The sequence below is a fragment of the Crocodylus siamensis genome, chromosome 1 (assembly GCF_052110815.1).
Source record: "Crocodylus siamensis isolate JL-2025a chromosome 1, ASM5211081v1, whole genome shotgun sequence".
Lineage (NCBI taxonomy): Eukaryota > Metazoa > Chordata > Crocodylia > Crocodylidae > Crocodylus > Crocodylus siamensis.
In genome coordinates this window covers 317,380,931-317,406,852 of record NC_143395.1, presented here as the reverse complement: position 1 = coordinate 317,406,852, position 25,922 = coordinate 317,380,931, and the positions used below count along the sequence as shown (strand labels likewise).

At 44.5% G+C, this 25,922-nt stretch overlaps 1 protein-coding gene and 1 pseudogene across 3 annotated transcripts in view; one reads left to right on the top strand and one right to left on the bottom strand.

Moving 5' to 3' along the window:
- Positions 1-25,922, top strand: part of PCCA (propionyl-CoA carboxylase subunit alpha) — a 475,583-nt gene that overhangs the window by 225,918 nt on the left and 223,743 nt on the right. The window lies entirely within an intron of this gene.
- LOC149874790 (uncharacterized) lies at positions 13,369-25,793 on the bottom strand (annotated as a pseudogene).

The window sequence follows — 25,922 nt, the reverse complement described above, 5'->3', positions numbered from 1 at the left end:
TTTTAATTAAAGTGCTCCCGCCACCATTTTGAAATGTGGGATGCTTAATACACTAGATGCTACAGCATGCTGGAGCATTCTGATTAGAACACATCAGAGCACATGTATAGGCACCCTTAGGTTTTAGTTTACTTTCAGTAATATTTAAATACAAACATGTTGTATTTTAGTTTTGTTTTAACATGTACATGCATAACCCAACAAAAGCCAGGAAATTTAAATTTCCCTCTTATACTGTGGAAATGGTCATAACTAAACTCTTAGTTCAATTGTTGTTGGCAATCCCTCAGAGTCGAGGATGACGTCCATCAGGCTTGATGGCTCCTCAGGTGACGGAGGAGCCTGATTCTGGATACACACATTCTTCGGCAATGGGGGCATGTTGTGTGGGGGAGTGGGATTTAGTGCCCCGGGTTGGTCTCCTTCTTCTTGCTCTGCCACTGCCATTCCACCTCAGTATTGAGTCATTGGGCCTCTGTGACCGCTGAGTTTCCAGCACCCTTTCACGTGCGGCTTTAGCCCGAGTGATGGGGGATGTATGTATCACCAGCTCTCGTGATTGGCAGAGTAGCTGTTCCCTCCAGGATTCGTCTTCCCCTGTCTCACCTGCCACGACTTTGAATGTTCCCAGTGGGGGATTTGATTGTCCTGCGTCCCTCTGCGGCCCATGGTGGGCTCTGTGGCAGGCCAGTAGGGGGCGCTCCTGCATTGAGCCGCACACCTCCCTGCGCCCCACCACCTTCCAGACTCCAAATGCCTCCCTAGGGGCGCCTTATGCTCGGCCGACCCCCTCTCCTGGAGCACATTCGCTAGTCTGGGGGTAACGTCGCCGCCACCACCCCGAGAAGGGACTGACTTGGCCCTGTGTCCTCGGGGAAACACAGGCCTAATAGTCCGACGGGTACTCGACCCGGTACAGGCACTTGGGGCACTTCCCCAAGTCAAGGGGGCAAAAAGTAAAGTCTCCCCTAGCCCGCAGACCTAAGGGGTCTCTTAGGCGTAATTTAGACCCACCCCTCAATAAGTCTCCCACACCAGTCAAAAAGGAGAACTTTATTGATTACAGGGGGTAGGGTAAACTAGGGTACAGGCTTGAGTAATTTCTTAGAAATCCTAAAGAGCAAACAGTGTGGCTGAAGTAGCCTTTTGATTACGCATCTGTGTTACTGCCAGCTAAATATCTAATCTGATTGAGTAGCTTACTCACAAGCATCTTCCAGAGTTCTCCAGTTTCCCCTCTGGAGTCTTAGGGTGAGAGAGAGAGCTAGGTCCCGATGGCAAGGCTTCTCTGTCTCCCCTGCTTTGCTGCTGCTTCACATCATGGCCGAAGAGAGAAGAGCGAGCCTCCTCCCCCTCCAAACCTATATAGCCCCTGTGACCTCATTCACCTGGTCCAGTGAAGGTCAACCCCGGTTGGCTGTCAGCCAACCAATTTGAAATACATCACCTGTTACCAGGCAGATTCCAGCTCCCCAGGTAGAAACCCCCCACCCAGGTAATTGATGCAAGTCAGGTAGGCAGAGGGAGCAGGTTTCCCCCCTCCCTCAGGAATGCAGCCAGTTCAAGTTACCTAAAGAGACTGGCCAGGGTGTGGTCCCCTCCGTGCTGACCCACCCTAATCAAATGGTTGCAGCTCAGAGATTTTAGTCACAGTGTCACAGGGCGGAGATTTTGGGGAGAAACAAGGTGGCTTTTTGCCACAGGCTCGACGATCACTTCCGGGGCTCCACCATCCTTACACCCCAGCCTCATGCCACCTTGATGGATCCAGCCGTATTCCTGGCCACGTCCCCTCACTTTTATGATTTATGGTGCCTTTTGGGTTTCTTCTCTGGCAAACTGTTCTTGAAGCCTTCTTGGCTTACTCCCTTTTGTAGGCCTTCTGAGAATGGAGGTCCTGATCACAGAACCTGTCCTTTACCCTGACGACTGTAGGCCCTCAGATTCAAACATCACCTGACGGCCTATGGGCTATACTCTCCAGCCCTCTCTCAACCCCATCACTCAGGGAAAACAAAAGAAATGCACATAATGAAAACGCTAAACACTGCCTCTGTCGCCTCACTGGGAATTAGGAAAGTTCCCTTCCTTGCTTCCTTACGATAGAGGCCACGGGACCCTAGCTCCCCTATAACATAGCTAGGGGAAACCTCCCCCTTTCTGGCACACTCCTAGTCTATACCCATGCAGGTTCTGTACTTTGCCTTCCCGGCTTCTAACATGTGCTTAGGCCACCTCACTTCTCTCCCTCTGGCGGTGTCCCCAGGTGTTCTGCCATTCCCTCACGCAGGGTTGGTCACCTTGTTACAGGTGCTGGAGGTGCCCTGCTTGTCCGGTGCCATCCCTGGGCTCTTGCTGGGCTTTTTCTGCTGGGGTCTCCTCCTCCTCCTCTCAATTGTGCCCAATACCCTCACTTGCTAGGCTGAAGGTTCTGGCACGCCTTTCTCTCTGGGCTTTGCTGTTGTTGTCGTAGCTTGCAGGAACAGTCTTCAGCCTGCTTCCCCCACTGGTGGCTGGTCTGCTGCTGCTGTTGAGCTTAGGGCCAGGAGTCTCTTCTGACTCCTCACCCAGTCCTCCCTCCTTCCTGGCGGCTTCCCGGCAGGGACCCTGAGGGCACACGCTGCTCCCATCTGTTCCCCCTCTGCCTCTTTTTCTGCCGTCTGCCATTTTTATTTTCGCCGGCCAGTGATCGCTGGTGACGTCACCGGCTGGTCCCAGCTGAATAAAGACATGGTTGATGAGCCACGCGGGCTTCTCTTCTCCCCGCTGTGCTGCGGCTCCTGTTGCAGGTAAGTGGTGTTTTCTTTTTCTTTAGTTTTCCCATTTATCCCCTCTCTCTCCCATTCTATCCCATGACAGCCTTGAAGTGGTGCATGACTTGGTGGACCAGGTTGTGCCACACCGAATAGTCAGCAGCTTGTTCCTCCTAGCTCTTGGTGTCAATACTTCCATGCTTGAGGGCAACCTTGAGTGTGTCTTTGTACCATTTTCTTTGGCCACTCTTTGAGCATTGGCCAATGGAGAGCTGGGAAAAGAGAATCTGATGAAGGAGGTGGTTCTCGGATATCCTGACACAGTGGCCCGTCCATCAGAGTTGCTTTCTCAAGAGTAAGGCTTTGATGCTGGTGGATGCAGCTTCATGGAGGATGCTTGTGCTGGTCTGGCAGTCTTCCCATTTGATCCCCAGGATTTGATGCAAGTACCACTGACAAAAGCTCTTGAGGGTCTTAATGTGGCGTTGGTAGGCAGTCCAGGTTTCACTGCAGTAGAGAAGGGTGGTCAGCATGGCAGTCTTGTAAACCTGGACCTTCGTTGACTTCCAAAGGTCTCTGTTTTCAAAGACATGTCGCAGCTTGAAGAAGGCAGTACTGGCACAGTTGACCCAGTGCTGGACTTCTTCACTGGTGATAGCCCATTGTTAGAGATGGCTGCCAAGATACAGAAAGTGTACTCCAGAGCCTCCCCATCTACATAGATGGCGTGAGGGATGTTCAGCTGGCCTGGAGGGAGGGTTGGTGGAAAACCTTTGTCTTGGCGACATTCAAGGACAAGCCGAGTCTTTTATACGAAGCGTTGAAGAGCTCTAAGGTTGCTTGCACATCCTTTGCAGAGTGAGCCATCACACAGCAATCATCCCCAATCTGAAGGTCGTGGATGTCCTTGGTGGTGAGTTTAATTTTTGCCCAGCAGCGCCCAAAATTGAAAAGCTTCCCATCCAGTCAATACTGGATACTGATGCCAGATGGTAGATCATCTCTGATAAGGTGGATGATGATGGTCAGGTAGATGGTGAACAGGGTCAGGGCAATTGCACAACCTTATTTCACCCCAGTCTGGATGCAGAAGGTTTGTTTCAAATCTTCCACTCAGGACAGTGGCAGTCATATTATCATGCAGAAGCCTTAGCATGTTGGCATACTTCAGCAGGCAGCCTAGGCATTGGAGGATGGTCCACAGAGCTTCACAATTTAAGGAATCGAATGCCTTGGTCAGGTCAGTGAAGCTCAGGAACAGTTCTTGATTTTGATCCCGACATTTTTCTTGGATCTACCTGGCAATGAAAACCATGTCGGCAGTGCCCTGGGATGGTCAGAAGCTGCACTGGGTTTCTGGAAGGATCTCTTCCTCAACAGGATGAAGGTGGTTTAGGAGAATGCGGGCCAGGATCTTACCTGCAATGGACAGGAGGACTGTTCCTACAGTCAGATTTGTCCCCCTTCTTTTAGATGGTCATGATGGTCGCATTGTTGAGAATCCTGGGGATGTCCTCTTTATCCCAAAGGCAGAGGATAAGCTGGTGGAGTTGGGATGTGAGCCAGAAGCCGCAAGCATGGTAGACTTCTGCAGGTATAACATCTGGCCCGCAGGCTTTGTTGGTTTTTATCTGTTGGATGGGCCTGCTTCAGCTCTCCGATTGTTGGTGGATTGCTAAGGGAATCCATCACAGGGTGTTGTGGGACAGTTTGGAGGGTCTCTATCCTCTGATACAGTGGACTCCTGGTTAAGGAGGAGTTCAAAATGCTCCTTCCAGTGCAGATGGATGGCATCATCATCCTTGAGGAGCTGGGAGCCATCCTGTGATCAGACAGGGTTTTGTCCAATGGTGTGGGATCTGTAGGTTGTCTTGGTAGCCTTGCACGATATGCTGGTCGGTGTAGCCCTGGATCACATGCGTCTTCTCCACCTACCAGTAGTTCTTCATGTCACAGATGCGTCGCTGGACCTCAGCCTTTAGCTGGTGGTACACTGCTGTCTTTTGCTGAGTTCATGGATGGCTCTGCCAGCCGACGAAGGCTCCATGCTTCCGTTTGAGGAGATTGCAGATCTGAGCATCATTTGTGTTGAAATAGTGTTGGTTCAACGCAAACCCAATAGTTCGGCTACGTGAACCCAATAGTGGGTGCAGGCATCTTGGACAGCAAACGAGTTGCTCCCAGTGTGCCTGGATGAAGATGTCATCAGCAGTAGGGACTTGCTGCAGTGCACTATACAACTGGGCCTGGAACTCCTCCCACTGTCCAGGGTCCTTCAGAGCTGTGATGTTCAGCCATCTCCAGGCGGCCTTCTGGGTCTTCTGGTGTCTTGGCGCCAGGTGGATGTTCATCACTGAGTACACAAGTCAGTGGTCTGTCCAGCAGTCTTCAGATCCCTTCATGGCCCTTGTGACAAGCACATCCCTCAGGTCTCTACCTCGGACAATGTTGTAGTTCAAGAGGTGCCAGTCCCGTGACCTTGGATGTCTCCACGTGGTCTTGAGCTGGTCTTTCTGGTGGAAGACGGTGTTTGTCATGTCAGGCCGTGTTGGGAACATTTGGTCAGGAGCGGGATACCATTGGCATTGGCCTTCCCTACACCATTCTTGCTTATGGTTCTGCTCCAGATTTCGTGGTCATGTCCAACCTGGGCATTGAAGTCACCCAGGAGAGTGACCTTGTCATCCGTGTGGATGGAGGCGTTGTCAAGATCAGAGTAGAACCTTTCCTTGACTTCCTCATCAGAATCTAAAGTAGGAGTGTATGCACTGATGACAGTGACACATTGGTTTTGACTGAGGTGCAGGCATAGGATTATTAGCCTTTCATTGACACCTGAAGGGAGTTCAGGGTGCATATCAGCGATCTTGTTCCTGATGGCAAAACTGACTCCATGGATATGGGGGTTGTAGTCTGGTTTCCCTTTCCAGAAGAAAGTGTACCCTCTGTTGACCTCCCTCAGCTGTCCCTCCCTGGTGAACCGGGTTTCGCTGAGAGAAGCTATGTCGATGTTGTACCTCGCTAGCTCCTGAGCCACGATAATATTCATCTTTCCGGGCTATTGCTCTTTGGGTTGTTGATGAGCATTCTCGCATTCCAGGATTTCATGTTTAGTTTTTTCTTATTTCGACTGCAGGAATGGTGATCCTGTTGGGTGCGGTTTCCCAGCCAGGAGAGATGGGACAGCCAATTTTTGGGGCACCTTTTCTAGCCCCCTCACCATCAGGGTGAGCAGAAGATATCTTAAAAAGGACTGCTCGGTCGTGGATGCAGCTGCTGAAGGAGACCCCTGTCCCGACACAGGTGCCTGACCACCATTGTGCATCCACTGCCTGTGTGCAGATTCTTGGCTGGGGGCCTCCAGGTATCACAGCCCTGCCCTCGTCACCAATCCTCCATTGCCACAGGGCTTTTGGACCTGGTGGAAGTCTGCACATGGCTTGTTTAGCATAGGGACTCCAGTGCGCAGTCAGGTCCACATAGTCTTAGCAGTTGGTGGCTGGGTTCAGTGGCATGGCGAACCATGATAATTGGGGCCGCTTCTCCATTGCAGCCTTCTTCCGCCTTCACAGCCATTGGGGCCATAGCCTTCCTCTGTCTGCTCCGCTGTTGAGGACTTCTTGGATCATTCTTTGTCTGGAACCTCCCCCTTGACCTTGCTGCTATCAGGAGTGTGAGCTCCAGATGGCATTGCTCTCGGGGTCATTGGAACACACAAGCCTTTCCACCATGACAAGGTGACGATCCTTGGAGAGGGCTCAGTTCAAGTATCAGGCAACATTAGACGCTGTCCATACATTTGTGACGCCATAAATTAGGGATCAGATCTACTAAGTTAGCGCTGGACATTTTAGTTAAGTGTTCTTGAGCTCAAGGTTAGAGCTCATTAAGAGGATTATTCAGATCCCAAGAGAATGAGACATGGCAAAAGCAAAACTAAGAGAAATACCATGGTTATGTTTATCAGCGGAATATATTAGAAAGAAAAAAATGGTAATGACCAATGAACTACACTCAGCAGAAGGCTTCTTTCAAATCCTTTCCCCCTTTTGTTGCTTATGCCTCTGTGTTTTCAAAATAGGGAGGTATGCATGCCATAACACAGTGAAGCTTTTGTTATCCTTTAATAGAAGCAAAAACAGTTTAAAGTTTGGGATGTCATTTGATGTCATTTGAACTAGATGTTCATCACCAGTATATTCAGAAGCCGTTCAATATTGCACAGTCTGATTGTGTGCAAGTCTATAGCTTCCATTGCACAGGGCTGAAGTAATGAACAACCCCAATCCTTTGAGGAAAGAAAAACCAAAAAAATTGTATTACATCAGAACTTGAGGTATTTAAATGAATAACTAATTCAAAACCGTCTCTTATGGAAGTTTTCAATATTGAAGGGTTCACCCTAGTATTGTGTTTGTCTTTTTTGTCTCATCTCTGATTTGGGAGAAGAGACACATTACAGTGGAACAATTTTTTTCTCCCGAAAAACTCGTTTTCCTCAGTTCCATTGTATGGAAAATCCTAGTTTCCCTTTGTGGCAATTCTACTGATGTAGGAGCTCCATTGGAATGGCAGCTTTCTAGATAAACTTTTCCTCTGTTAGAAATATTTCCTTCTCCTTTTTCATCTCATTCCTTTCTCTGAAGAAAGTCGCCAGTAACTCTGGAGCCGCCTTCACTCTCTCCACTGTCCTGTCCTGTCCCTGCCCCCTCCCCCCCACAAAACACAATAAGGACACCTAAAGCTTTCAGATCTACGTGTGAAAAACAATAAAAAGTGAGTTGGTATTATTAAATGCAAGAAATGTGATAATATAATGATTTTCTCTAATAAAATCCACTACCATAAAATTTAACTGGTCTTTTCATGGGCGAATTAATTAGTGCCTATACATGTGTAGTGAGGCTGCTCTTGGAGCAGACTTGATTAATTGAGTCTGTTTGGGGGCATGGCAATTACCATGCTCTAGCAGAGTCCAGCATCCTCATGTATTAGCATCCCCAACTGGAAAAGTGGCGGCGAGAATGCTTTAATTAAAGCACATTCAACAAGCTTTATTTAAAGTGTCCCCACCACCATTTTTCACTGTGAGGACACTGATACGCATAATGATCCATGGGGACTCAGAGCCACCCTAACTAAAGCACCGCCTCCCTTCCCCCCACTCCCTGATTACATGTATAAATGTCCAATATTCCTGTACTTTTTACACTAGTAGGCATACATTCTTTCTCAGATACATGGGAAAATAAGTACCTGTTTATTTTAAAAATTATTATGTAGACATTTTGAAAAATGTAAACGTAAATCTCAGCTGGATGTATGTTTAGGAGAGAGGGGAGAGAGCTGAAGAAGGGCACTGCGTGCCTGAAAACTAGTCTGGCATCTCTCCCAACTATATAGCTGGTCCAATAAAAATATCACCACAAATGTAAAAGGTGAAGTCCTGACATTGTTCAGGACCGTTATGGCTACAGCATCACTATAACACTACCATCACCAAAAAACCCTTACCAGTTGTATATTTCCTGGATCATCATAGCTACAACAACACTACAGCTCTGCCTCATCTGGCTGGTAAGCATATGGCAGGTATCAGACAGTTTTTATTTAATAAAGACGTAGCACAGAAGTGAATGCTGTTCTAAAGATACAGCCTTCAGAATTCTATAAAAATTTTATAAGGGTTAAAATAATCCAGGAATGAATAAATATTAGGTGCTGGGCTTTATATTGAGCTCAGTGCAGCTGGGGCCAGCCTGCTGTTAGGCATACTTTGCAAAACCTCACAGATAAAGGGCTGAGATGGATGTCAAGCACCTCTCCAGTCTCACATGAATCACAATGGAATTTAGGTAGGAGGTATAGCGTCTTTTTCTGGATTGTTTTTGAACATGGGTGCAGGTGAAAACCAAAATGCTTAGGGTTATTTTCCTGCCAAAATGGAAAATGAGAATTATGCCTATTTCACTTATGGAGCATGGTCTTATAGCTAAAGTTATGAGATGGTATCTAGCCAGCTGGCATTAAGATGACCTGTGTTGGTAGAAATGTCTCACATGTAGACATGACTTGCACTTTAAAATTGAAAATTCCTGACTTAGTTTGATTCTGTAGTCTTACTGTTACACTAAAACAGTGCTGTTGCATTCATTTTTTACATTAAAAAATTGATACCGATTCATGTCTATAATCTTGCTATGATGAAAAAAGTGAAAAAGGTGGCATACTGAAAGCAAAAAAAACCAAACAGGAAAGTAAAAGAAAAAATGTTAGCAAGAAAGTAATCAGCACAAATATTAACCTAGATGGCACTGGTTTTAACTTTGTATGGGCGCCTATGATAAAATCTGCATGTAGATTTCATCTTAATCTTTGGTAGCTAGTGGTGTATACTTGAAAACCAACACAGATTTTGGAACAGTTTTTCACAGTGGGAAGTCTCTGCTCAGGATTTATATAAGACTGAGTGTTCGTGGATATTAAACTGTCTGTTATCTCTAGAGAGAGTGACACCTGATGGGATAATTTGAAGAAGGTTATTTATGCTGCAATAATTTGAACCACATTGATACTCATAGAATAACAGTTTCCAGCCCTGTTGGTCCTTTAATGTAGAGGGGCTAAAAGAATCTAAAAGAATGTGAAGAGGAAGCCTACCAACTGTTCAGTACATTAAAAAGTAAATAATTTAATTTGATTTCCCCCCCTTAAAACAGCTTGTATACATTCTTTGTTAAACATATCATTTTGTTCCAGTAGATTAAACCAGTCAAAAAAAATCTATGCCTAGCCTGAAGTGGCTGAGACACACCAGTTTCTGTAGCCATCAACACACAAGGGAGTAAGGTGGCCAACTGAAATGCTCAGGTAGTGATTCTTAGGTAAGTCAAGCAAGAGTAAACCTTGGCACAAGTCTGGAGTGAGGTAGAACTCTCACCATAGAGTCATAATGATATATGTTAACTGCTTTGCCATCATATAAGTCCTCAGTAAGTTGCAGATTACTGCCACCATCTTGTGATAGCTAGTATCTTATTAGAAATTAATTTAATGCTATGTATGTTGAATACTTGATTCTCTGCTCAAGTTTCCACAGAATCCCACCAAATAATGTATTTTATGCTCCTTCTTTATAAAAACCAACCTGCTTAGAACTTTGTATGTTTTGCATTCATATTTTGTGCCTTAACTTTATTTATCTTTACTACAGGTGCCCTGATACATTGGTCTGATATCAGATCAACACTGATATAAAGAAAATTGAGTATATCAGACATTGGCTTTTTTTTTTTTTGCCTGATGTGGCCGATCAATGCCCCGTGCATGTGTCCAACTGCAGCACTGCATGTAGGCGGTGTGGGGCACAGCCTAGCAGCTTGGAGAGCTGCATCTAGCAGGTAAGTCTGGTGTGGTAGAAGGAGAGTGGGGAGGGAAGGCACGTAGGGTGGGAGAGATCAAGGCCCCCACAATGAGGGAGGGAGTGGGGCAGGGGTTGGGACAGGCGCTGCCCAGGCAGGGCAGGGTAAGGCGTAGGGCAGAGCTGCAGCTCATCTGGGGGTGTGGGGATGGGGGACAGCTCCCACTGCTGCACACACCCTGGGAGGGCATGGGGGGTGTGTGTTTCAGGAACTCCGTGGGATGGGGTGGGCTGCTGCTGCAGGCTGGATCCAGGGCTGCACTGAGCTCTTCCAGGAGGGCAGGGGCTGGGCTGTGCTTGGGGCTGCTGGGGGTTATGGGGGGGCTGTGGTGAATTTTGGGGTGGCTGCAGCCCTTCCCCCCCGTACTCTTCTTCCAGTGCCATCGCCACCTGCCCATAGCGCAGCCTGCCCCAGTTCCCCTGCCAGGAAGAGCCCAGCACAGCCCCGCCTCTGACCCATAGCATCAACCTGCCCCATCCTGCGCAGATCTGGGGGCACATGTCCTCCATGCTTTCCCAGGGTGCACTCAGCAGCCAGAGCTGCTCCCTGCACCCCTTGGATGAGTCGAGGCTCTGTCCCATGCCCTGCCCCACCCTGGCTGGGCAACACCTGCCTCTGCTCCAGCCCCACTCCTTCCCTCACCACATGGGCCTTGATTTGCCCCTTCCATGCCCCCTCCCCTTCCACCACAACGGACTTACCAGCTGGATGCAGCTCTCTATGCTGCCAGGCTGTGTATTGGAAATTGGATCAGCATCAGCTGATATGCCTCCTTAAAAATTGACTATCGGTATTGGCCTCAAAAATCTCTATTGGTACACCCCTACTCTTTACGTGATTACCCTTTTCAGCATTACATAGTGTTTTAGCTGATCTTCTGTAGCTAAAGTTAGTGGGAGGCACACACAATTCACCAAAGTTTTTGAACATATGCATCTAAATATCCCAGCGCTGCATTGTTTTCCAACAAAAAAGTTCACTTGCTTATTTGGGGATATGAATAGGGTGAGGTGCCTGGCAGTGGAATATGGCTCAGAGACTGCTAATGGAATCTGGAGTGTTTTTGTCATCCCCATCTTACCAAGTCTGAGTAGGCAGAGGTTGGTAAGGACTTTTAGTTTTGATGGCTACCTAGTGACCGGTGTCAAATTATTGATCTTACATTGTTTCCTGGTGGACAGTTGCCCACTAGGAACAAAAGCCAACTTCAGTGTCATTCTCGGTAGTCTCAGTAGCCAGGGACAGAAATGACAGAATGACTGGGCTACATTGTCCCACTATAGGTAAACTCTCCAGATCAGGTTTGAGGCCAATTGATGGTGAGGAAGCTGACTCTGCCACTTGTGTACCTGTTTTGTGAATAGAGAGAGTACCTTATTTTCCAAGTTTTGTCAGTTTAGCACTTCTGTGAGCATTACATTTTAGTTCAGTGGGAGGGGGACAGATTCAAAGCAGACCTCCAATAATTAGATTCTATAGCTGGAAAATTATAATAATTTTATAAATTTTCCATATATAATCTAATTATTGGGGAGTCATCCTGTATTCAAGTAAATATGGCACGTACACTTAAGTGTGCATTACTTTGAACCTCTTGGATGTAGTGCTAATATGGCTTGGCACCTTTTCTTTTGAACCACTTGGATTTAGGTTTTTAGAAACTGTAACAGAGACTTTATATTACAGTCTCTTTATGTAGGGGCCCTCTTTACCTCTGTTCAGGCCAGGCCTGAGTATATGTTCTATACTTTGTCAATAAAGTAGGTGGAGAAATTTGAGACAACCTATTTTTTTCTTGATTGCTTAAGGCTTCTTTCTTTTGCATCTTAATCCTATTTTAACTTGAAGGGAAACTGCTTTTAAAACATTTTTTAAAAGCAAGTTTTATTTGCTTTCATTGAAATGTTGCAACCTTTCAGCCAAGTGAGCTACAAGGAATAATGCCTGACATGCTTTGTGGGAAAAATGTTGGGGAAAAAAATAAATTGTGATATTTGTAACAGTATTATATCTGTGAAGTGCCACTCAGCTTACAGTGTTATTGGAGTTTGTATGGGAGATGACAAGTACCTTATACTGAAATAAGAAATCCTAGAATCTGTTAGCTGAGCAGAGACTATAAATGGGGTTCAGTGAACTAATGGTCAAATCAATCACATAGAATACAGGTTGTGTTCTATTTTTGTCCAATTTTTAGACTGTTACTTTTAGAAGCAGATGATAGGTCTCTGTTCTTCTCTGAGCTCAGATTAGTTCTCAATAGACTTAACTGAGCACAGTCTAAATGAAGAATGGGTTCTAATATCAACTTGTTTTTTATCCACTGGTCATTCTTTTCAATAGACTGATTAAATCTTGCTTTGAACTCGTAGATTTGTCTCTACTTAGCACAATTTTATTATTAGTAATGTTGAAATATTTGGAATGTTAGATTAAAAACAGTAGTTGGGTTTAGAGGTGGTCATTCCCCAGGAGGCATCAAATATTTCATTGTTAGTAGTTTATCTTTACAGACTCTTTCTGTTTTGCAGACCATTTGGATTTTGAACAGAATGCCTCTTTAGTCTATGAATTTTAAAAGATTTAAGGGAGCTTACATTTGGTACGATTTTCTCCCTCCATGCTAATGAGCCTTTAGCTTGTTTTGTGATTTTTAGAAACCTTGAAAGAAGTATTTAAAACTTAGCATAATGTTTTGGAAAATGTTATGGGTATTTCTATTTAGAATCCATGAATCCATGAACTGTGTTTGAAATTTGATTATGGAATTAAAATGGTATTTTCTGCATAGAGAAGTGAGATGAATAGGGATCTACCCAACTAGAGGAGGTGGCCAGACAATTTCATAGGCAGGTCGCAGGGCTGATTGCCATTTTCATTGACTGATTGTAGCGGGCCCCCCCATGCCTATGGCCAAGGGACCCAGGCAGTTCTGCCCCTTCCTGCACATTGCGAGAAGGTCCAAACCTGTGGCTTAATTGCTTAATAATATTTCTCTTAAGGCTTGCGCGGGCTTAATCAGAGGATTCGGACCAGAGAAGCCATTAATTGACACTTTATTAAGCAATCTAAGCCTTTAATTAAACTCCAAGATGAAATAGCATATGAAATTAAAGCTGTACACAATGTGAATTGTAACTTAATACCATCACTCACTTTATTAAAGGACATTGTAAAAAGGAGTTTACTCAATGCTAACCTTGAAACAGGCAATTCGTGCTATTAAGTGCTAGCATGCTGCATCCAGTAGAAGTAGCTGCAGGCATTTTTTGTCTCTGTGGGGTGAACACTTGTCCATACACTGAGATGGCACACTCAGCATCCTCTGAGTCTGTTGGAATGGTAAGGTAGTGTCTTGCCAGAGTGTAGAGATGTGGAAACTGGTCACAGACAGAGTCCCAAAACACAGGCATAGGCATCTGGCACTCTTCGGCACTTTACGTAAGCAGCACATTCGTTGTCATGCTCTTTCTGCCACCCATTGGTTGATTTCAGTAGTTGAGGGTCACAACTCACCAGGCACCTGGTTAGGGTCCAAAATGTGAACAAAGCTAAGGAAGGAGGCAGCCAGTTGTCTGAACTGCAGTGGCAATGGTGGGTCATACCTGTAGTACTGGTTTAGCTTCACAGCTATTACCTGGAACAGATCCCTTCTCCAGTGGTTTTTATGAGGACAGCTTAACAGTTCTTGTGATGCCCTGTGTTCAGCCCAGTTTATCAAATCCATCATCTTGTTGTGTGTATAGTGGATCACAGCCTGCAGGTCTTTAAACCACATTAGAAGTTCCATCAACTGGGTGGCATTTTCAGCCACAAATACCACTTGATCTTGAATGTTGTCCTGTCTTAAGAGATCATGAAGCTTAAGCATGCATGTGTGCTGGGTGTTAATTTCAGCTTCTCACTCATGAACTGCTGGTAGTACTGCATATGCTTAGCATGATAACAGACCACGTTGAACCATGAATTCCACTCTGGTGGCAGTGACACAGTGGCATGTGAGTGCTCACTTTGACTGGCAACGGACTCCTTGTACCAGACTTTACTGCCTAGACAGTGCTTGAAGTATTTTTTGATAGAGGATACTAGGCTACCCACATTGAGGAACTTTGTGTACCAGAGGTCACTTACTAAAGACAGAATATGTGCACTGCAGGTGACATGAACTGTGGGCAGCATTCCTCGGAGAGCATCAGAGAAAGCCTTGCACATGTGCATAGTGTTATCAGACAAGAAGGCTGAGATCCTGTTAAAATCTATGCCATATTTGACAATTGTCTTTGCTATGGCCTGAGACATGGTAGAAAAACTGACGTGAGGTTCTGTTTGAAACACAGGCAGGTCCTGGTCTGTTCAGCTCCCAGACACAAATAAAATGTGCAGTAGGTAGTTATCTTGAGGGTCTATGGCTTCATCACCCACAATAGAGGATTCATACTCTGCCAATGCTGACTTTCTGGACTGTACATGTGAAGCAATCACTGCAGAGAGATAGTCTTGGCAGAGCTTGTTTGCACGTAGAAAACTGCCAGCATTGGTATGTTTTTGTTTGGGTAGTCTCTTAACTTACGGTAAGCAAGTTTCTCCAGCAAGATGTTGTCTGCTACAAAAACCTCCACAAGGAAAAATCCCACCTCTTACCTTGCCAGACTGTTTTCCATGGTCCTCTTAAAGAGCAAGAATATGGTCTGTTGTTTCTTGCTCTGACCTTCAGCTTCTGCAGAAGCCTTTCACTTCATGTGTGCCTCAGACTCAAAGTCTATTTATGCAAGTTTTCCTTGACACATCCAGAGTCACATTGCAGGTGGTACAGAAGAGTCTGGCTCCATCAGTGCACAGGATCCCTGTGGGATAGTTCTTTGCATGGTCCACAGCTGAAATATATTTGGCTGTCTTGGAGAATTTCTTCTCAGTGCTCATGCTTAATCCTTCTCAGGCTGCAACATGCCTGTGGCCTCTTTAAAAGTGGGTGCCAAAACCCTCTCATTTCCCTGACTAGCCCCAGACTGGCTCATGTACTGAGCATATGTCACAGGCTCAGCCTCTGATTTGCTCCCTCTCTCCCTTCTTTTGCCACCCATATTCAGGATTGCAGGACTCCCTGCCCTTTTCTCCATTTGCTGGTAAGTTTTGTTTGTTTGTTTGTTTTATCATTATTAATTTTTTTAATGCAGTGAGCCTGTCAAAATTGTGGAGCCTGACATTTTTCCTGGAGCCCACTTTATTTTGCATTTTCTATGAAAAACACAAAATTGCAGTTTTGGTAGGTCCCTAGAGATGAATGATGACTTCACTATCTAGCCAGGGGCCTGTCTCGGCTGATAATTTCTACAAATACATGCGAGGGCTTTTTCTGAACTGTGCTACATTCTCATGTAACTCTCCTTTTTTTTTTTTTTTGTTCAAGTGAAGCAGTAATGTGCAATCAGCTATTCTGTTGAGGCTCTATCAGTGTTCTCCTGAAGTCCTGCTTACTATAGAGGGAGTTGTGTGGCAGGGTAATCTGGGGTGGGAAAGAAAGAGTAGGTAAAGCCTGTGGAGAGAGCAGGGAGCATGTGGAAGGATGTGACAAGAAACTAAAAGTGGGAAAGACTTAAGAGTAGAGAGAAAACTAAGGGTACCAGTAGGGAACAGGAGAACAGAAAAATCAAATCCACTAGAAGAGGTGGACAAAGGAGTCAAGGGAAGGAAGGAGAATGCAATCAAAAGAACAGATACAAAAATAGAGAGAACCCAGAGATAACTATGATGAATGTGTTGAAAGGAGGGAGAAATGCCTTATGTATGTGACATGGTACATAGGACGGTGACTAGGTAGAACAGCAGGAAGAGAGACAACTCTGTCTCAGTTTTCAAATCTGAAAAAAGGAACTGATAATGTCAGTCTCCACAGTAAAATGTTCTTGAGATTTGTGGATGAAAAGTGCTATAAAGCAGTTTGGTATTATTGTGGAGCAAAGGGCTAGGTGGGAGCAGGACATGGCCTTCCCTAGAAGGAGATACCTTTTCATTTTCTTTTTTAACATCTATTCACAAGTAAACCAATACTGTTGGGTAAAATGTTTTCACAGTATTCATGTTACTTAAATACAAATAACTATGCATTGCATGTTAATGAATAACTGTATGTTGATTATATATTAACAAGGAAGGCCAACCATACCTTGTCATGCATCCACAGATGCATCTCAGGCAGGTCCAAGGAGGTGATACTTCCCCTTTATGTGACACTGGTCAGGCCGCAGCTGGAGTACTGGGTCCAGTTCTGGGCACTGCACTTCAAGAGGGATGTGGACAACATGGAGAGGGTCCAGAGGAGGGCCACTCGCATGATCAGGGGGCAGCAGGGCAGGCCCTATGAGGAGAGGCTATGGGACCTGAACCTGTTCAGCCTCCACAAGAGAAGACTGAGGGGAGATCTAGTCGTCTGTTACAAACTAGTCAGTGGGGACCAGCAGGCAGTGGGGGAGTCCCTGTTCCCCTGAGTGCTACCAGGAGTGACCAGAAATAACGGTCACAAGCTGGCAGAGGGTGAATTCAGACTAGACATCAGGAGGTGCTACTTCACTGTCGGGGCAGCTAGGATCTGGAACCAACTTCCAAGTGAAGTGATGCTGACTCCTACCCTGGGGGTCTTTAAGACAAGGCTAGATAGACACCTTGCTGGGGTCTTTTGACTCCAGTACTCTTTCCTGCCATGGCAGGGGGTCGGACTTGATGCTCTGCTCAGGTCCCTTCTGACCCTACAAACTATGAAACTATGAATTTATATTAATGTAATTTTAGACGGGCTATACTTTGAGATCGTATGTAAATTTCGCATGTTCCATATGTCGTATCTGAACAACATGTAAACATGTTAAGTGCATGTTTTGGTATGGTGACTGGTAAACTTATCTTTTGTTAAAATTCCATGCTACCACTGCTTAAGCTGGCTGTAGCTCTCAGAGATAGTGTTGTCTGAATTGTTTTAAAATTAGAAACTGCCTTGAATTCCTGCCCCTGCATACTAAAAAGCATTTGAAGAACATGTACACTAATGCCAGGAGCCTGGGCAACAAGCAGGAGCTCATCCTCCTGCTCAGTGCAAAGAATTATGACGTCATTGGGATAACGGAGACCTGGTGGGACTCCACCCATGACTGGACCACGGGTATAGAGGGCTATATCCTGTACAGGAGGGATCGTGTTGACAAATGGGGCGGGGGTGTAGCTCTCTATGTGAAGGAAAGCTACATGTCCCTGCAAGCTGATGTTGGCAACCAGCATGGACAGCTAGAGACCCTCTGGGTAAAAATTCGTGGGGAATATGGCACAGGGGACACAATGGTGGGGAGTCTACTACAGATCTCCCACTCAAAGTCCTGAGCTTGACCAGGAGTTTGCCTGGGAACTGACTGAGGCCGCTTGCTCCAGGACCTTGGTTGTCATGGGTGACTTCAATTACCCGGACATCTCGTGGGAAGATCACTCAGAAAATCCGAGTGGTTGAAAGCTTTCTCTCGTGTGTGGATGACCTCTATCTGACTCAAGAAGTCTATGGGCCAACGAGAGGCAAAGTGCTGCTCGACCTGGTGCTGGCTACGGGGGATGACCTAATCGGCGACCTAGTGATCGATGGGAAGCTGGGTGACAGCGACCACAAGCTGATCACCTTCACCATCCGCCATAAAGCTGGCAAATCAGTCAGCAACACAGAAGTCCTTGACTTCAGAAAAGCCGACTTTGACAAGCTCAAGAGGCTTGTCGGTCAGGCCCTCAGGGACCATGACCCCAGGGAGATGGGAGTTTAAGAAGAGTGATTGCTTCTCAAGGAAGCGATCCTCAATGCACAAGCTAAATCTATTCCAACACGGAGGAAAGGCAGCAAGAAGGCACAGCAGCCCTCCTGGCTCTCCAGGGACCTAGCGGACCTCCTGTGGCTAAAAAGGAAAGCCTACAAAGGATGGAGGACAGGATTCACCTCCAAGGAGGATTATTCTGCACTGGTCCGGTCCTGCAGGGAGCAAACCAGGAAAGCCAAGGCTGCAACTGAACTCCAACTAGCTTCAAGCATCAAGGACAACAAAAAGTCCTTTTTCAGATATGTGGGGAGCCGGAGGAAAAGCAAGGGCAATGTTGGACTCCTGCTAAACGAGATGGGGCAACTGACAACTGACGCCCAGGAAAAAGCCAACCTATTAAATAGGTACTTTGCGTCAGTCTTTCATCAGTCACATGGGATGCCCATGCCTGCTATGGAACAGGGAAATCTGGGTGAGGGGGATCCCCTACCCTCCATCAATGCTGACCTCGTGAAGGAACACCTAGAGAAGCTGGATACCTTCAAGTCAGCCGGCCCTGACAATCTGCACCCCAGGGTACTCAAGGAGCTGGCGAGCATCATAGCCCAGCCCCTGGCACGGATCTTTGAAAACTCCTGGCGCTCTGGTGTAGTGCCTGAAGACTGGAAGAAGGCCAATGTGGTGCCGATCTTCAAGAAAGGGAGGATAGTGGATCTGGCTAACTACAGGCCCATTACCCTGACTTCTATCCTGGGGAAGATCTTAGAAAAGTTTATTAAGGAGGCCATCCTTGATGGACTGGCCCAGGCTAACATCCTAAGGGATAGCCAGCATGGGTTTGTTGCAGGTAGGTCTTGTTTGACCAATCTCATTTCCTTCTAGGACCAGGTGACCTATCACCTGGACAAGGGAGAAGAGATTGATGTCATATATCTTGACTTCAAAAAAGCCTTTGATCTGGTATCCCACGATCACCTCTTGGCCAAACTGGCTGGTTGTGGCCTTGGCTCCACCACAATCCGCTGGCTGGGAAACTGGCTCCGTGGTCGGACCCAGAGGGTTGTAATCAATGGCAGTCACTCATCGTGGTGCCCTGTGACCAGTGGGGTCCCTCAAGGCTCTGTCCTGGGACCCATCCTGTTCAACATCTTCATTAACGATGTGGACATTGGAGTCAGGAGTGGACTGGCCAAGTTCGCGGATGATACCAAACTTTGGGGCAAAGCATCCACGCCAGAAGATAGGCGGGTGATCCAGGCTGACCTGGACAAGCTCAGCAAATGGGCAGACGAGAACCTGATGGTGTTTAACACCGAAAAATGCAAGGTTCTTCACCTTGGGAGGAAAAACCTGCAGCATCCTTATAGTCTCGGCAGTGCTACGTTGGATAGCACTACAGAAGAAAGAGACTTGGGGGTCATCATTGACCACAAGATGAACATGAACCTGCAATGCGATGCTGTGGCTGGGAAAGCGACCAAAACGCTGGCTTGCATCCATAGATGCTTCTCAAACAAATCCCGGGATGTCATTCTCCCCTTGTACTCGGCCTTGGTGAGGCCGCAGCTGGAGTACTGCGTCCAGTTTTGGGCTCCACACTTCAAAAAGGATGTGGAGAAGCTTGAGAGAGTTTAGAGAAGAGCCACGTGCATGATCAGAGGTCAGGAAAACAGATCTTAGGTGATAGGCTGAGAGCCATGGGACTCTTTAGCCTGGAAAAGCGTAGGCTCAGGGGTGATCTGATGGCCACCTATAAATTTATCAGGGGTGACCACCAGGATCTGGGGGAACGTTTGTTCACCAGTGCGCCCCAAGGGATGACGAGGTCGAACGGTCACAAACTCCTGCAAGACCGTTTCAGGCTGGACATAAGGAAGAATTTCTTTACTGTCCGAGCCCCCAAGGTCTGGAACAGTCTGCCAGCGGAGGTGGTTCAAGCACCTACACTGAACACCTTCCAGAGTAAATTGGATGCTTATCTTGCTGGGATCCTATGACCCCAGCTGACTTCCTGCCCTTTGGGCAGGGGGCTGGACTCGATGATCTCCCGAGGTCCCTTCCAGCCCTGATGTCTATGAAATCTATGAAATCTACGTATATGTGCTACGACTTCCCCATCTCTACACTGTAGCAATGGAAGGAAGAGCCAGACTTGTTGCTCTAAGGCACAGGGTGTTCTCAACCATTTTGAATTCAAGGCATTGCGTGTTAGATTTGAGGCACCCCTTGGAAAATGCTATCTCTTAGTTATCACTCAGTTTTTGACTACTGAAAAATAATAGAGCAGTTCTTCTGTTGCAAAACACTCAAAAAAGTCACAACAGGTCAGGATGTTTTAACACTATGGATTCCTACTTGAAATCTCTGGGTTCATTTTGTGAATCGTGTGCACACCTAACAGTTCTAGGTGTTGCATAGTATGCCAAGACATCTTGCATAGCATGCCAGGTCACCCTTGAAGGATTTCAAGGCACCCCGGGATGAGAATTACTGCTCTAATGCTTAGGAGGAAGCCTTGCCATCTGTAGGAAGCACTGAATTCCCTACTTACTCCCAAGAGATGCAGTTGGTTCCACAGATAGAGCTTGAAAGTAGGGATAGAAAATTACTAAAATATCAGCTGTTTGTCATTGCCAAGAAGATAGAAGGCAGTAGCCTTCACTAGTGCTGGCTACAAGTTGAGGCACCTAAGGATTTCTAGTTTCTTTTATTTTCTTGTCCTTGGATGAGGTTAGAGGACAGCATGAGCTGCAGAGGACTGTGACAGCATTATGGTATGCAGTTTAAAAGGGGTTGTGAGTGGGTACGGTAAAGAACAGAAACAGATGACAGAAGCACAGAAAATTCAAAGAATAGAAAGCCTTTGGAAGAGGGAAAGAAGGAAGGTGATGGGAGAAAGAGGAGAACAACCTGTTGCAGGAGAGATGAAAGGATAAAAAAATCAGAACTGTACCAGTGGGAACAGTGTAGGAATAGCAGTATACTGCATTGCACTAATGGGAACACAAATATTGTTTTTTCTCAGCATGCCTCTTTATTCTTAGTTGTTTGTTTTACATGGGCAAGAATAAAAGAATGATGAAAGACGGGGTGGCCGATGAGAGGGAGAGAGAGGTAGGGCCATTCTTTTTCCTTCTTTTGTAGTTGACATATCTTCATCTTCTACTCTCAATTACTTTTCAACTTTGAATGTTTGCAAATGTTAGTTAGCCAATGCCAGAAATGAAGAGATTAATAATATTAAGGGTGAAATACAGACAGTCAAAAAGCCTGAGGCTGAATTGATTCAGTCTTTCCAGGTTAAACTGCACAGAATAAATTGGAACAGACATTTACCTTTGATTCAGGAAATGCAGCCACATGCCTGCAGTGGCTCAAACCAGAAGCCAGGGGTGCTAGAGTACAGCTCTGTAGCCTTGTGTTCACTTCCTCTTCCTGTTGCCCCTGAGGTCTCTGGGATTTGCAGTCCACAGTTACAGTAGCAGGACTCTGCAGGGTTGTTCATTGTTTCGTTTTCCTGCTTCCAGGTGCCTCTGGGTTTTGTAGCCCACCGTTGCAGCCAGCAGTAATTTTGAATGGGGGGAAGGGGTGTTCAGCCCCACCCCTTGGTCCCAGACCCCAGCTGGGGTTTGCCTTGAGGGAGGCAGCCTCCTCCCCCTTGTAGACTGGACTGCATCCCCAACCGCACAACCACATTGTCAGCCAGCCCTCACTGCTCCAGCTAGGGAGCAAAGAGGTGGGGCCAACCCTGGTCTCTGGAGCAGACAGCCCAGCCCAGGCCAGGGCTGAAAAACGTGCTGAGGGATTTTGATTTAACTTGAACCAGGAAAGGGTCTGGGACAGAAGTTTCATAAACTGGTTTGACCCAAATCAATTAAGTCTGATACTACATTCAATCAGGTTTATCTTAAACCAGTTTCAGCCATTGCGAAGCTGGTTTATGTGTACTGAGCTTCTGTTCTGTTACAGGTTTAAACCAGTTTCTGATCACTTAAACCAGTTTATGTGCAACTTCTGTCCCTAGCCAAGAGGTTCAGATGTACACTTACTAAAACATTTGGTTTTAAGTTGAAATAATGTTTTCTTATGTTACCATATATTTATTCTCTTTTCTATGTGCTAATGTATTAAGGGGGTGAGCACAAAATGTGATACTTATAGACTTTGTATTTTTGTTGCTATATTTTGTGCAACCCCTGCTGGGATCAGTGGAGTAGTGCTCCTAAGTGAAGATTTTATGTGGATCCTTGTGCACCCATGATGCATTTAAAAAAAATGATTTTTTCCTTTTCCTTTGCTGCTGGTATGGGAACTCTTTCAATTTTGCATAGATAACTCATTCTAAAGTGTGTGGAATCTACATATGAGCTTCCAGTGACAGAATTGGGCACTAGGCTATTATATTCTCAATATCTGTTTTGGGAGATGGTGTTTTCAACAACTATGAAGTCTTGGGAGTTACTGTAGTTTTATGTTGGGTGTGACTGAACAGAATTTGGCATATTATAGCTAAATCTTTAAATGATGATATTATCAGGAATAGTAACTCAGTGCTGAATTCAGTGCTTCAATTTTTTTTCCTCATGGTGAAATGAAATGGATTACATACTAAACTTCATTACATGTAAAGTACCGTACTAGAGAATTTGTTCAAAATAGCAATGCTAAATTATTTTCTGTCAATTTAAATCTTGAATAAAAATGAATGTAGGTTTTAACAATCAATAACTATGCAAATAACATTCTTTCCATTCCACTTAACACAATTAAAATTCTCAGCAAGTTAAATATATTGAATTGTTTATCTGTGGAGAGGCATGTAGGACTCCAATTAAGTTTACATGGATAAATGCAGATTTGTGTTTGTGAATGTCAAGCTGACAGAAGCTTACTACTGCAAAAGGGCTAATCAACACTGAATATGTTTAGTGTCAGTAAATATTTATAGTGAAAATCTTGCTTGCAGAACGCTAAGGCACAAACCCAATTTTTTTCCTGATTTTTAGTGATTGAGTACTGTGATTTGTATATCACCCTATCTGTAGACCTTCTGTAAATTTTTATTTTATATAAAATTAAATATTAGCTTGATCTTCCTGGTGTTTTGAAGAAGGAGAAATATGAGCTACACTGCAGTTTTTTAATCGGTTGTAAAAAAAAAAACTGTGATGAAGTTAGCAATATTTTTTTATTTGGGGTTGTGAATGGAATCCGTAGAGCCTGAAATAGGACCAAGCACAATGCAGACAAGTAGGCTGTATGAAAACTGCATGATGGAATCAGCGGTGGATATTGGATCTTCTTTTCTCATGCAGGGGCCTCCTCAAAACAGAGATTACTAATCAAACTGTGCTGAATGCTGTTGTAGTTACGCAATGTGCACAAATGTTCAGTGGGGAGTAGGTTCAATAGGTTCAGACCACAAAATTAATTGGACCCAAGTGATACGTTTTCTTAGCTCATTGTAAGTTAAAAGCTAGAATTTCTGACTTTTTATGAGTCTTTTCTTGAAGAGAATTGTATTAAAATTGAAATCTTTGTTGAATAAATACCTCAGTGTCCATTGTAAGGCAGAACTTTAGTTTTCATTAATATTGTGTGGATAATCTGATGGGGAAAAAAGGAATAAGAAATAGGAAGAAATGATCTATTTTACACTTATTCCACTAATGTATTTTATGATTCAGAGGGAGGAACAACGTTGAAATTGCAGTTCTTGCTTGTACTAGCAATTGTTAACAGTGTGAAAGAGGTAGAAATTTAAAAAGGTGTTTATGAAGGATACAAAATGACACCTCATTTAGTGACTTTTTCTCTCATAATCTTTTTTTTGGATTATAAAATATGATGATTTTGTCCTGGGTTGATTGCAAAGCTAGTTAAAAACAATAACAATCCCCCCACCCCACAAAACCATACTGAAGCCCAGATATAATATAGTTCAGCTTACATTCTAACTTTGCCTGAAATAAGTAATGCCTGTTGGCCTCTGTTTGATCCTATGAGAGTGTGGGGCTAATGTCTGGCCAGTGTTTTGGAAGCAGCAGGTAGTCAGGAGCAAGCTGCTCGAGGGGTCCACATTTCTGTAGCCTGGCAGTTATTCACACACAGATGGGGACCTTATGAACTTTGGCAGAGGTCATGCTAAATTGCAAATCTAAAACTTCTAGACTTCTGAGGCTTAGGGTGACATATTATTATTTTTTTACGTGTGCAATTAGAACGTTGTTGAAGTTATAAACTCAGTTTTAGTAGATGATCAGCCATGCATTCACTGTTTAAACAAGTTATCTTGGGGACAGATGAAGGCAATCTTGCATAATACTTTAAATTGAAACTACTCCATATTAAAACATTGATTTACATACGTAGATCACACTTGTTAGATTGCTGCCCAAACACCTCAGTTTGTCTACTTCTATTGAGCTTATAAAAGGATTTTAAAATCTGAAAGCACTGCAGAAGCCTCTGATTTTCGAGATGCACGTAGTTTGGAACAAATTAAGATATTCATAATCATTTTTGATTTCAAGTCGTTTGGGGTAATCAATTGAGATACCAAGATCTATGTCATCTGTCATCAGCCATCATCTCACCAGGGATCTTATAGCAGCTTTGGAAAGAAAAAACATGAGATGATCTGGTTTCACATTGTAATGTATTACATTACACATTCAGTCAAAGCCAGAGAACATTGAAGAGCTACTTCTTTGTATTCTAATTACAATCCTGAAGCTGCATTTAAAAAGATGAAAATCTGTCATACTTTAACTTATTGTATTTTCTATTCAAATGGGAAAATTGGTGGGGGGAGCAGGGAAATTGATACATTTAGACTTGGATCCCTGCTCTGTAATAGCTAGGATACTGATCATACTTGTCTGCAAGTCACTTTCTTTTAGCTTTCATATTGTTCTTTTGTTTTTTATTAAATTTGTTCAGTGGAGATAGGTGAAACCAAATGAATGTTTTATGAATGTAAATATCCAAGGAGCTTAGATGTTTTAGTCAATAGGTGGTATAGAGGCTGATCTTTTAATCAAATGGTCAGTGTGTCGTTACTGAACTAGTTGAGTTCACTGTGCTGGTTAATGGCTCATGAACTATTTTATAAAGCTACAGCAACATGACGTCAAAGTCTGATTCCATGTGTTGAAAGTGGTTTCAGTATTGACCACACAGAGAGCCAGAAAATTCACACCAGCAGCAGGCTGTAAGAGGAAAAGGGTTTTAAAGCTGTTTGAACTGGGTCATGCATAAGATAACAAGAATGTTAATCATTCTTCTAAACAGGAGAAATACAAAGGGAAAAGAACTAGTACACTTAAAAAGACTCCCTCATATGTACTGTACTGTTGGTTTTCTTGTGGCTATATCTCCATTTCAGAAAGAAAATATAAATAGTTAGATTTACAGTTGCAGTTTGACTATATAAGCTAATAGAATGCAGGTGATACAGCAAGTTCTTATTTTCATTATTTAAAATTATGTTTATGAGTAAGATCAATTAAGCAACTTCTTCTATGAAATACCTTAGTTTAATGTGGTGCGTTGTTCTCTAGCCATTCCTATATTGTGCTGGCGGTACCTCTTCAAATCTCTTGTTAAAGTTTTCTCCAAATTGAAGAATTGAGGTGTATATCTCTGATGGAAGTAAGCTCCTTACCAGACGCTCTTAAATTATCCTTTTTGGAGATAATATATCTGTGATACCCAAAAGATGATTTTAAAAAAAAATCTTTGTACCGAGTCGCAGCTGTATTCAAGTTCAGAGAGGAAGGCATTATATTCTTCGCTACCTCAATTCCCCTTTCTTTTTCTGTGTGTTCCTTCATTATACCCAACCTTGCAGTCAAACTGCAGAGACTGAACACTGTCATACTGTTTATGTAAATCAATGGTTACCTAATTATAACGCTTTTAATTATAAACATGTCTGGCCAGTGTTGTTTAGTCCAAGTTTG